We start from the raw sequence: 13114 nt of genomic DNA, 5'->3' as shown, positions 1-13114 counted from the left end.
TCAAGGATTAAGTCCTGTGGGGATGCCCAAAGTCCCTTGAATGCAGAGGATTATGGGCATTCTATAGAGGGAGGGAGGAACACAGAGGAAAGGATTGTGTCTAAATTCTTTTCACCCTGCAATTTCGGCCATCAGGCAGCAATGCTTCCAAACAGGAAGGAAAGAGGCCACAGACTACCAGGGTACCTCACCTCCATCCTCCTTAAACTCCACTGAAAGGTAAGTCAGCTAGATGGCCCCCAAGGTCCCTCTAGATGCTTCGTACATTTTGAAATGGGGGCAGAGGCAAAACAACTTCTCCAGCTCTTATTGGCAGATAGAGGTAGGCAGGATGCTCTGAACTTTGTGTCCTCCGTCTGAACAACTGATCCTGCTGCACTCGAAATGACCAGCACCAAGACTGGCAGAATCAACTTGTTCAGGGGGTGCAGTTCAAATTCACAAGACTTTGCTACCTGGAAGCATCAAATGAACTTGGCTTAACATGGGGATAGAGGAATCTTTCCATTCTGGTTTCTCATTCTTCCAAACTCTTTAAGATCTTTTTTTAAGAGGCAATATATCACACAGTGTATTAGCTAATTGGGAATTTTAATGGTGTCGGGATCTCAGCGCTTATTTAGAAATACTTATCTCCGCGGTTAAATTAAAGTTAAATAAATTGACTAATGAGAGCTCATTGGACAACACTTAAATTGAATTTGTGGTGTAAGGATAATACACTTAAGATGAACGTTATGCCCTGATTATGGATGTTATATGTAGAATTCTTCTATTCTGGCATTTGAAAAAAATCACCATGTGATGGTGGGGGCCCCTCTCTGTCCTGAATAATTCACTCATTAATTCATAACATTTGTATGCCACCCCACAGCCCATAGGGCTGCCTGGGTGCCTTACAATAGAACAAAAAAAAAGTACATATTCCATAAAAATACAATAATGCACTAAAGCAATATAATTAAGCAATACAATACTGTAAGCTATACAAAATAGAACAAACCTTAAGATAATACATAATGCAATATCAGTTCATAATACAATATAATGCATAATTCAATTAATTTTATCAATAATAATAAGATATAGCCATAATCCGCCCACAGACAAAGTTCCACCCTGGAGGTATACCTGGTGCAGCACTGCCCCCTGCTCCTGGCCGGCTTCTTTTGAAGTGTCTCTCCTCTTCCCCTCCTCCTCAAGAGCTTCTCCCATAAAAGGCAATGTCAATCAAGGTCAAGCTGGAGATCATGGGGAGAGTGCAGGAGTGCATGATCAGATAAAGGATGTAACTCACCAATAAAAATTAGTTCAGCTTTCCAGATGTTGCTTTATATCACCTTTGTCTTTCCAGCTTGAATTAGATTTTACACCTTGGTCAGTTCTGAAATATTCTTGTCTGGAACTTTCTTCCAAACTGACAACATAAGGCTCTTGGGATATTAAAATGAATTGGTTCCTTGGTTTCTCACAGTCTTGCAGTCTTAAAATCAGTTTGTGTCAACTTTTGAGAATTTATGCAATCTTAACTGCAAACTTTTTATAGACCCCCCTCCTTTCCCATCTTTAGCCTAAATTGAAGTGAAGAGATACATACCTCTCTGCTTTGGACTGATAAGAATAGCTCAGGGGGAGAACCCATGCTTTACGTTTCCAAGAGCATCAGCCCTTGCCTCAGGTAGGACTGGGGAAGACCCTCATCTACACAGAAGTACATGGCTGGATTTGAGTGCAGAAAATAGTGAACCAGATGAAACAACAATCAGATTTAGTGGGTACAAGCCAGCTTCCTATTTTTGTAAAGAACTGTACTTACAACTTGTATATGGTGAAATCAGTATTGGGAACTGTCAGGAAATCTCAGCAGGACTGGGGGAAAAGTACATTTGGATTCACAGAGAAGATTCTACACTCAATCTGAGCAGTTTATTGACAAGACTTCCAGGTACCCCTCTCTAACAAAGAAAAAACAACAGAGCTGCAGGTATATTGAACTGGCTATGAGCTGCTGGAGGATATGCAGAGTTTTTATCAGTTGTCGGTCATGTACTCAGTTTTGGGGCAATGATGAGTGATGATTGAATACATTTACAGAGGGGAATATGAGTTCAAACAGAACAATGTAAGGCTGAAATCAGAAAGAATGTTACGAAATGTTACAGTGATACAGAATTATTGAGTAGGCCAATAGTTGAGTGATATTAATCAGAACCGGTCCCAAGTACAGTCTTTGACATTAGGACAAAGAGAACCCATTCAGCACTGCTCCTTGCAGCTAGAGACTGGGCAGGAAACTTCGTTTTGTTTTAACTGCACAATTGAAGAGGAAAGTATCAAGTGGCTTAAGAACAGAGGTTCAAGGCATGCAGGAGCATTCCTGAGTGGGTTAAGTGTTCTTGCCTATCAATACTTTGCATCTCGTAGCTTCTGGCATGTGTATGAGTCATTCTGGAGAAGAATGGAAAACTAATGGAGCCTCCGGCGGGGCGCTACCTGCTTTCTCAGGTGTGTGGAGCTGGGTGAAAACTGCCAGTCCCTTCTGGTAGAGAGGAGCAAGAGAACTGCTGCTTGATTTATAATAAGTTTTATTCAATTTATAAATATTCTAATTTATAATAAGTTTTATTCAAAATTTTTAGTCCTAAAAACAAAACAAAAACCTAAAAACAACATCAATCATCAAAAACATTGAGCCTGCTGGGTCAGCCCCCACATTTTTTTCCCATCTATGATAACATAGAAACATAATCTATACGAAGTCCTGTTTCTCTAGCCAATAATAAAAAGAGTCCCAAGTTTGACAGAAATCAGTATCTTCTTTCTCCTTCAATGACAAAGTCAGTCTATTCTGCCTGATTTAATATTAAAAGGACACGCAAAAGCATATCTTTTATTTGAGGCTTTATCTGGGGTTTCCCAACAAAATCAACGAAACCAACAGAGAACCTTTAAAGGAATAGAAGAGCTACACTTCTGTCAAATGTTAGGCTCTTTCTTTGGTTCCCTATGTTCAATATTCTATAGTTCCCTGGGTAAACGGGGGGGGGGAACTCCCCCTAAATTATAGCCACCTCTCAGAATCCTTAGACAGCTTTAATTCAGGATAATGGTCCCAAAAACAACCATTTCCTATCCCTCTGAATATAAAGCACTGTATTACCATATTGAGTATAATAGCTTTATCTATTGCACATATCAGCGATGGAACATATGAAGTCTCCATTGAAGGAAAGGACATTAGTGTAACCAATTTAGCCAGTGGTGATAGTTTGTTTCCATTAATTATATGTTGTTTTCACCCAGTTTAACACGAAAGCATCTTCTGCCATATGACATGCCAGGGCTTCAGAAGTTCACTCTGTGTGGGCTTGGGAACTGTAACCATACATGTGAAGCTAATTAAATTCTATTTTCACTCATTGCTACAGCATTTCTAATCATTCTCTTATCTTCCCATCTCCTTTGTTAAACAATGATGATGATGATGATGATGATGATGATGATGATGATGATACAAGTATTCTCCAAGGATAGCTTAATCTTTTTCTGTTTAAAATATATACGAATTAGGGATGGATGGATAGATAGGAGTAACTCCACTCTGTCCCATTTGTACATTGCTTCTCACTAAGTTTGTTCCCCCTAGGGATGAGGGAGAAATTCATTCACATTGCATTATAATGTAGACTTATAATGGGAATTTCATTTTTTAACCACTAAGCAAACTGGAATGTAATTATCCTTTTAATCTCATGTTCAAGTGGAGGAGGAGGAGGGAGAAGAAAAAGAAGAGGAAAGGAGGAGGAGGAGGATTAGTAAATGATATTAAATACTTATTATATTAAGAAAACTGCTTGCAGAAATGTATATATTTGGCAAATATTGAAAAAATAATCCATTGATTAAGAGGAATATACACAGAAATTCTTATGAATTTTATTAATGTTAATTTCATTAATAAATCCATGTATTTTTCTCTCACACATGCACACACAAACACACAGTCATATGGGAAGAAGGAAAGCTGGGGATGATGGAAATTTAGTATTAGAAAAGTTCCTAATCTTTAAGATGAAGCGGGGCGGGGGGGGGGGGGGAGAAGTGGAAACTGAAAATGATTTATTCTTCCAAACTTCCATTCCATTTGTTCTGTCCTACTATCTCTTTGGAGATGAGGTGTTAAATTGTCTTTTTAAGCACATGAAGAAAACGTTCAAACACTCATTACAATACGGTCTAGCGATATTTTTTAAATTAAAAATATGTAAACACATAATTGCCACCTGAAGTCATGGAAATGTGGCTGGAAATGCCTGTGGTCATAGCAGGAAGGGATGACAAAAATGCTGGATGCCCTCAAATTCTGTGGAGGCACATCATTTCAGCATCCTGTACCTGGAATATTCCATCTTCTTTCTCTGTGTACAGTTTTCTAACCACATAGGCTGTCCGAGGGGCTGCTTCTTTTGCCTTGACCAAGCTTAGACATAAAATACCAGTTGTGCACCCTTGATCTTTGAGCACCACCAACTACCTGCCTGGGGCCAACTACAGATGCCTTCCCTTTCATGTACTAAATAGCTTCAGAATCAAATTGCACTGGGACAACACCTCTTGTCATATCAAACTGATCATGCTTGCAGCAGGCCATTTGGCACCAAAAGAAGGATTTGTTTAAGGGATGGCACTCTAGCTATGGAATATTTCCTTAGACTTGCCCACCTGGTGCCAATACTGTGAACCCTTTGGCAACCAGCAAAACCCTTTCTTGCTCTTTACTCAGCCATTTTAATCTGCTTAAATGTATTTTACTTATTGTATGTTTTGTTATTGTAATTTTTCTTGTTCGTACACCACCTGACATTCTCAAAAGTACAAGGAGCCTCCTGCTTTGCATTTTTTCTAGTCAGCCATTCCTGGCACCCTCACAACAGCTTTCTGGAGGTAGAGGGAAGGCACCTGGAGCAGCTTCAGAATCCCTTGGAACCTGGACACTTCAGTCCCCTCTCCCCACTCCCTGAAATAGCCCCATGAACCACTTTTGTTGGTCACTTTCTCATCCTTGAAAAGCAGTCTATGTAATCATTTCCATGTAGTCCTTGGGAGAGGGGTCAATACAGGAAAGCTCTGATTCTCAGATGTGAGCATGAAGTGCTTTCTCTGACCTCCTGGGCCTGGGAATCCAAACTGTCCTATGGCCCCTCTGACAATATCAAGAGGCCACAGGATCATCTACTAGGTTATTTATTTATTTATTTTTGGTGAATTTTTTTCACAAGCTGGCATTCTGCCATCGTGCAGTGTTTCCTAATCCAAACTGATCTATGCCAACTGAAATCACTTGCAGTTTGAGTAAAATGTATACATTAATTTTTTTCTCTCCTAAATGGGTGCTAAATATGCTTATCTGCCTCCCATACAATCACTGCATTAGAGTGTGCTTTGGGAAATGCATGAACTAGTCAATTTCATTCTCAGGGTTGATAGTTGCTGTCAGCTTAATTGCACAATAGCATTTACAATTATTTTAAGATGAACACTGTCAGGGGCTCTCCACAGAACAGTTTATTGGATTTAATACTTAAAAATGGAATCTGCTCAGAGAAGTTTGCACTCCAGTAGTGCTCCATTGGTGACTGGCATTCCTTCCAAAATAAACTTGCAACTCATTCTGGTGAATATCACTCTTGGAAGGTGGTAAGCAAATGCCAACGGCAGAAGTTGGGTTAGACTTAGAAGACAACTGGGAAGGAATCAGTCATTCTTTAAAACAGAGGTATTGAACCTCAGTCTCACAACCCATGCGGTCCTAGTCTACTCCTTTACTCCCTTTCTTCTGACCACTATTTCTTTGGTGGTTTCCTGTCATTTGAAGAGGTTTCTCTCCTCCCGCCCCCACTCATCTAAGACTGGAGTAATGGTCAAAATCAGCATAAGGTGTCAGTTGCAGCTTCCCATGGCACACTCCATTTCCTCCTCTCCAAGGTACAGCTGCATCCTCAGAGAGGCAACTAGTGCAGTTATTTCCAGTGCAGGGCAAGGTCTGGGACTTGCCTTTCAAAGTCCCAGCTCCAAGGTTCAAATAACCCTATCCCTTCCCCACTCCCCAACCACATTAGGAGGTCAGGCTCCCATGCTAGGAGTGCAATTTTATACCTGCCTGGAGAGGAAAAATAGTTCTACAAATCCCATTAATTCTCCAGCTAGCCATGTTGGATTAAATGGCACCTTGGGTATGGATCCAGCCCCATAAAAATAAGCACAAGTAAAACACTATTAAGCAATCTGTGGCAACATGTTTCACTTCTATTCAAGGACAGCTGTGAAATGTCATCCCATTACTTAATAAAACCCATTTTAACAAATGGCAAAGATTAAGTTTGCATGCTAGTTCTTACATAGAAATTTACTAATGGCACAACTCAGGCAAGAAAATGAGGCTCCCAGTAAGGGCTTGAGTATTAATTCCAAACACCACAACAGACTTTCTGGCAGGGAGACAAACACCGGGCAGGTCTGGCAGGCAACCCTGCATGATTACCTTGGTTCCACCCAAGAAAAAGGCACCTGTACCAAGACGTATTTCTATTCCAGTGGAATCAACAGTGGGACTCAACTCACAGAGAGGAGTGGGAAGGCACTTGAGCACAGAGTTAGGAGGAGGACTGGCTTGGACACCGTGGATCCTGCAGCTTCTTATGGGTGCCCCAAGCCTTCTCCTCCTTGGCCACTCACTGGACGGGCTGATAGTGCTCCTCCCGCTGCTGCTGTGCCTCTCCACCACCACCTCTCCTTCCCCACCCTATGGAGCATCTTCTGTCCTTGTGCCTTCTGCAGGGTGCTGTAGGGGTGACCAGCAGCCCAGGGTTAGGCTGTTCTGGAAATACTGGGAAGGGGCACATGGGATGGTGAAGACAGGAGGTCGTGCCTGGTGCCACTGAGTGGGTAGCATGGGTGGCAGTGGCAGCTGGGGGGACATCTGAGAAGCGGGAGGTGCTGGCACTGGTAAGAGCTGATGCAGGGCTTGTGGTGGGTGCTTGAGTGCAGCACCACTGCCGCAACCCCATTGGCCTGGCTCTGCCAACCCATAGCCATTGGGACACACTCATGCATGGCATCACATGATGCCACACCTGCCCAATGCTCTCCAGGAAGGCACAGAAGCGTCAGCAATGCTGCTACTCAGACTGCAACTAGCTGGTTGGCAGTTCATGTTTTAGTCTTCTGCTCATTCATAGGACAGAAAAGTTAGAGGAGTGTTCTCCCCTCCACCCCTGTGTCTATAACCAGATCTCTAGCCAGGTGCACAGTATCTGCTTTGTGCTTCTCCTGCAGATGCACGGTATTCAGAGTATTTGGGAGCAGAGGCTGCTCCTGAGTAGGCTTTTCTCAGATTGGGTTGCCCAGAAATAAAACCCCCATAGTGTTGTGCGTGCCATTCCCCCTTCTTGCTCCAAAGCTCCAAAGGCCAGACAGTTTCTTTGCAACACAGGTTGTTCACTGGGATTCCACAACAGAAAGACAAAGCAATGCCCACTAGTAAGCTGGAAGATATACTGCTGTCCATACTACAAATGGCTGTTGCATCTAAACCTCTCCTCGAAACTCTTTCCTTTCAATGACTCTGGCCCTCCACTCTTAGGATGGCTCTGCTTGTGAGAAGCCAGCCAATGAGCGAGGTGCAAGCCCTCGCACTGTGCAGGCCATCATGGGGTCAAGGCTGGGCAAGGCAATGGCTCCTCTCCTTTGACCCTTCCTGTCTCTTCCAAAATGGTTTCACTTCCTGGTTGGCCTGGGAAACTGTGGGCAGGGGCCTTGAGGTGCTTGGGAGTGAGCTTCCACTTGGTTTGCCCAAACTCTCACCTCCCAGTCCAGCTGACTCTGGGATACCTAACAAGAGTGGATTGGCTCCACTCCCTGCACATTTTTACTCCACTCCCCTTGCCATATATTTTTGTACTTTATGTCATTGGAGGAATGTCTACATTTTTATTTTTAATATTTTATGGCTACTTTTGCCCAAAAATATGAACCATTTAAAAAAATGATTGCAAGCCCCATGACCTCCACAGTGCCGGATCGGTGGGGCAGCCTCAGAGAAATCTGGAGTCATTTGAGTCTGTTGTGGATTTCTGCCACATGTTCCAGAGGCCCAGCATGGCTGTTGCCATCATCAAGTTTGGGAAAAACATGATGGAGTGGAGGAACCTTTAGCATGTGCATACCTGTACAGGGCCCAGAAGCACTGGGAAGAAGGACAATAGCAATAGTGGATTTTCACAATGAAATGGATGTATCTGTGAATTAGTTTTCTCTCAGTATCACCTTTCTCTTCATTCTAAAATTGGAGAATTTCCGCATCTTAAATTTGGATTTTCCTGAACTTTGACACTTCTCCATCTCCATCTCCTTCTCCTTCTCCTCCAGTCTCACAAAAAATGTCTATGCATATTCTGTGTATGTACATTCTTCCTAAAACTTGTATTTTTGTTTGCTGAAGTAAGTAACCATAAATAACTAGTGCCTGGCTCAGGGTCACTTAGAAAGCCTTATACGTTATTCCTTCCTTCCTTCCTCCCTTCCTTCCTTCCTCCCTCTTTACTGGAGGTGTTCCTAAAAGGATAACAATCTATGCTATCTATGGAATTTTCACATGAAGTGAATATGGTAGTGGTAGTGAGCGGTGACACCCTGTCAGAGATGCTAAAGGCAAGGTCTCTGAGTGAAATTAATATTAATTTACCATTTCCTCCAAACTTTGAGGTCTTTTGAACATTGAAAGCCTTGCCCCCCACTGCTTCCCATGCTACTGAGCATAATTAGGAGCAATGTGATTTATACACCTGAAGATAAAAGCCATAAAAAATCTCATTATCAAACCAATGTATCTTGTAATTAATTTCATTTTAGCTCAATAATTAATTAGCTCATGTAACTAATGCTGGGGTGGCAATCAGGGTCCCACTATGGGAGTGAATTTTGCAGGGAGATAATGGAGTGTAGGTCTGTAAGCGATTATTTCAAGATCTTTGTGTTGAGTTTTGTGCATGGCCTTGAAAAATGCATGAAATTCCCAAAAATATCTTCTTAGGCTGCAGCCATATACTGACTTACCTGAGAGTAACTCCTTGAACTTAATGAGACTTCCTTTAGATTAATTTACATAGGATTGTGCTGATAAGTGTGCTGTTCCTCTAAGTTGAGAAGTTAAAGGAAACACTAATGTTTGAGATGAAAAGTTGGAGGAGCCTTGGATATATTTTGTGAATGAAAAAAGCAAAAGTACAAAGTAGCAACAGCACATAGAAAGAAGACTTCAAATACTGGTAACTGGTGAAAAGTTATCTTTTCACTTTCAGTACAGCTCCTTACATAATGTGGGAGCAAAATAAAGCTGTGCATGTTCAGAATCAGTTTATGTACTTCAGAATAGCCTGGTTGGGGACCATAAGACAGAGTGAGACACTTATCTCAGGTGGCAAATGCTGAGGAGTTAAGGGCTGGCAGAGCCTTGTGTGATGTGTGACCTTCTCATTGCCTCTGAACCCAGGCAAATGGTACCCCATCTCTAGTGTTGAAGGAAGATGCAACTTCCAAGCCAGTGGGCTGATGTACGAGAAAAAATAGGAGGTGGCATCTTGCTATTTGCCTCAGGCAGGAAAAAATTCATGGGCTAGTCCAGTACTGCTTAATAAAGGCACTGTGCTGGAAAGTATGTGGGGTTATGGGTATGGACATATATTCAGGATATATGAGTGATCTTTAGATTGGTGTTTAACCTTTTCTGAATGTTGCAACTCACTTCCTGGCTCAAGAAATGTCTCAAAATACATTTTAAGTGGTATCGAAATACTTTTTCAATGGAGATTTTTAGGTTGCATAAAATAATATTTCTGTCAGTATATATTTATGAATATCTGTTCTGGCTAAACTGACATGGACTAGAAACTGACTTATTTACTAACCTATAACACAGGAACAAATTTCTCAGTTACTTGTATGGGTCATACAAGTGTAAAGTGCCACAGACCTATGGATCACCTGGCATATTTGAATGCACAAGGAGCCCAGGTTTGAACCAACCATGAAAGTCACTGGATGCTGACTGATTAGTCACCCTCTTTCACCTCACAGGACAGATAAAGATTAGAGTGTAGGGAAACCATGTATGTTCCCTTGAACCCTGTGAAAGAAAAGTGGGATATAATGTAATTGATCAGTCAATCAATGGACTGGGATCAGGAACCAAAGGATGAGACAAAAGAAGAAAAGTTGCACAGGGGAACAGAATAACCCACATTTTGACTCAAACTCTCATCTCATTTCAGAGTTGATGGTGGGCAGTCATTGGATACATGGTCTTCTCAAATGGAAACCCATCCCAGTGGAACTTCTAGATACATCTAGCACCTTGTTGAGGTTTTTAAGGAAATGAACGCAATCCTTTCTCTTCCAAAACATTAATTTCTCAGAAAAACATTTCTGTGAAAGTTCATGATTATTTTCTCCCTTCCCCTAGAAAAAGAAGTCCCTACCCCTACTCCTACTCCTAAGAAGGATCAGCATCAATCAGAATCCATCCTTCAATGCCCTTCAGTATTTGGGGACTTGGAGAATAAACTGGTCTGGGCTATTTGGGAGGATGCAGTGTTGGCCAGGCTGCCAACACAGTGGCTGTTGTTACCACTGATAATGGTAGAAAAAATGGTTGTTGTTAGTCGCAAAGTCATGTCTGACCCATCGTGACCCCATGGACAACATTCCTCCAGGCCCTCCTGTCCTCCACCATCCCCCAGAGTCCACTTAAGCTCACGCCGACTGCTTCAGTGACCCCATCCAGCCACCTCATCCTCTGCCGTCCCCTTCTCCTTTTGCCATCTATTGTTCCCAGCATTAGGCTCTTCTCCAGGGAGTCCTTCCTTCCCATTAGGTGGCCAAAGTATTTGAGTTTCATCTGCAGTATCCAGCCTTCTAAAGAGCAGTCAGGATTGATCTCCTCTAGAACTGACCAGTTTGATTGCCTCGCAGGAGTCTTCTCGAGCAGGTAGAAAAATAGGGAGGGGCAACCTGATTAAAAAGAAAGAAGTACCTGAGTGGGCCTCCCCTTTGCTGTAATGAGCAGAAACTTATTTAGTACAACTTACTTATTATCAGTAATTGAGTTTAATATTAATGCACTTGAGAAATGAAGTTTCATAATCTGCTTTCAACTTTTAATCTCTGTTTGTTTGTTTTTTTCCAGTAGCAACTGAAACAGTAATCTGTTTAGGGAAGTTTGTCTTTGATCCATCTTTGAAGTGGATCTGTGAGTTTTGACTTCATGTAAATGTTATGTCCATGCTAAATTTCATTTAGAGTCCCCAGGGAAGATAGCTATGCTACATGAGTATAGGGTGGAGTGTGAAATCCGAGAGGTTATGCTATAAGAAAAGTCTATATAATGCTCTGAATTTCATCATGGAAGTAAAGTAGAAATCACCTAGAATATATCTAAGGGATATATTCTCCAAAATAAATTAAATTATATTAAGCAAAACAATACACTTCTTATGGTGATGCAGTGTAAGACTAACCCTTCTAATCAGAAGAGTTGAATAACTTTCCCATTTAGAGAATGTGTCTGTTATTCTAGTTGTGCAGGACTCCTGGGGTCATTCTGCCTGCCAAAACTCTTTGGAAGTGTTAGTAGAATTGAAAGCCTGCTAGCTGCACTCTCAAATATAATTCTTAGAGTGCATAACATCCAGATCCTCTTCTTTCATCAGCATTATTCTATGAATAACTGTTATTTCAACTATGGCTTATATAAAGAACCATAATTCCTTTGAGCATTTCAGTTTGGACCTAGGATTCTGGAACCTCAAGTAACCTTTGCATCCTGTGCAGCATTTAAAATGATTTTTTTTAGATACCAGGTTTACAACTAAGTGTTGTGGAATTGTAAAGTGAGAGAGAGAGAGAGGGAGAGAGTGGGAGAGAAAATGGGTAATAGCTACAATCAAGAAGATGTTCATTTTCTTGCCATTTCGTAGTTTCTGCTTAGGCTGGATTTCATATATTGAATGTGGAAGGCTACTGTAAGGTTATGACCTAGGTCCATTAGCAAATCCATCTTTAGCCTCACATTCATGGCTGATTTAGGACACCAAATGTCAGAAATCAGTTTGTGAGTTGCATCAAAAGGAGTCAGTGCAACTTTTTCTGGCTGCTTGTCACTGCTCCGGGTTCCTTTAGGAAAGCTCAGAGGTAAAGCTTGATGACCCACAGACTACTGATGACCTCTGCTTTTCCAGCAAAAGCAGCTTTTTAGCTGAGGCCAGGTTCAAGTCATTTTGCTACCTAAGGGAAAAAGAGAGAGAGAGAGAAACCAGCTACCGTTTCTGATTTCAGCTTGTTATATATTTTCAGGCAATTCCATTACAGTTATGAGGGCTTCATTTCCACAGTGTCTTCTCCCTGTTCCATAAGATTCAACTGGGAGATGGGAAGATGCTTAATGCAAGAAAACTTGGAGGGGATGCAAGAAGAAAAGCTTCAGTGCATAAAGAAACCCCTGACAAAAGAGCCCCCTGGCACGTGGAGATCTTCTTGGGTAACAGATTCGATTACCTTCCATGCTTTCCTGAAATGTATTGAAAGGTTGGAGACACTAAAAGTGCATGCATAAACCTTACCTATTAAATAGTTTGCATGTGTGAGTAGATTCTTGTGGCTTAGGAAGATATGGAAGTTCTTATTGTCACATTGCTATTCACCACCGCAATGAACTGCATTCTGATGGAATCAATTCGCACAGTCATCTGCCAGTCATCCAGCATTTAGTAATTAAGTAGATGAAAGCCAAGTGATTTGCATGTAAGGATGTATGAGAATGCATTTCTGTTTGCAAAGCATGCAAATATGTTCCATTTTCCACCCTGAACACAATGAGAAGGATCCTTCCTCCCTCCCTTCCTCCCTTCCTTCTTTCCTTCCTAAAATGCTCACAAAATGCCTGATTGTGTGATTGTGTTTGAAAGATGTGTGTGTGTGCACACACGCACACATGTATTTAAATATATACCTTGAATTGCATATCTGCTATTTACATATTTTAATATTTCAGGGAAAGGGG

General features: G+C 41.6%; 1 long non-coding RNA gene across 5 annotated transcripts in view; it reads right to left on the bottom strand.

The window, feature by feature from the left end:
* The window catches only part of LOC123022002, a 59696-nt gene that overhangs the window by 33085 nt on the left and 13497 nt on the right, over positions 1–13114 (bottom strand). For 4 of the 5 annotated variants that reach the window (XR_006414454.1, XR_006414453.1, XR_006414451.1 and 1 more), the window contains exons 3-4: positions 11010–11067; positions 1132–1241 (exon numbers count right to left, since the gene is read on the bottom strand). This is a non-coding gene — a long non-coding RNA (uncharacterized LOC123022002). The remainder of the gene's footprint in view (positions 1–1131; positions 1242–11009; positions 11068–13114) is intronic. The other variant, XR_006414455.1, reaches the window with a different exon arrangement.

Source organism: Varanus komodoensis, unplaced genomic scaffold, assembly GCF_004798865.1.
Source record: "Varanus komodoensis strain SLA01 unplaced genomic scaffold, ASM479886v1 scaffold18_3, whole genome shotgun sequence".
Lineage (NCBI taxonomy): Eukaryota > Metazoa > Chordata > Lepidosauria > Squamata > Varanidae > Varanus > Varanus komodoensis.
Note: the sequence above shows the minus strand (reverse complement) of the source record. Positions and strands in the feature narration are given on the sequence as shown.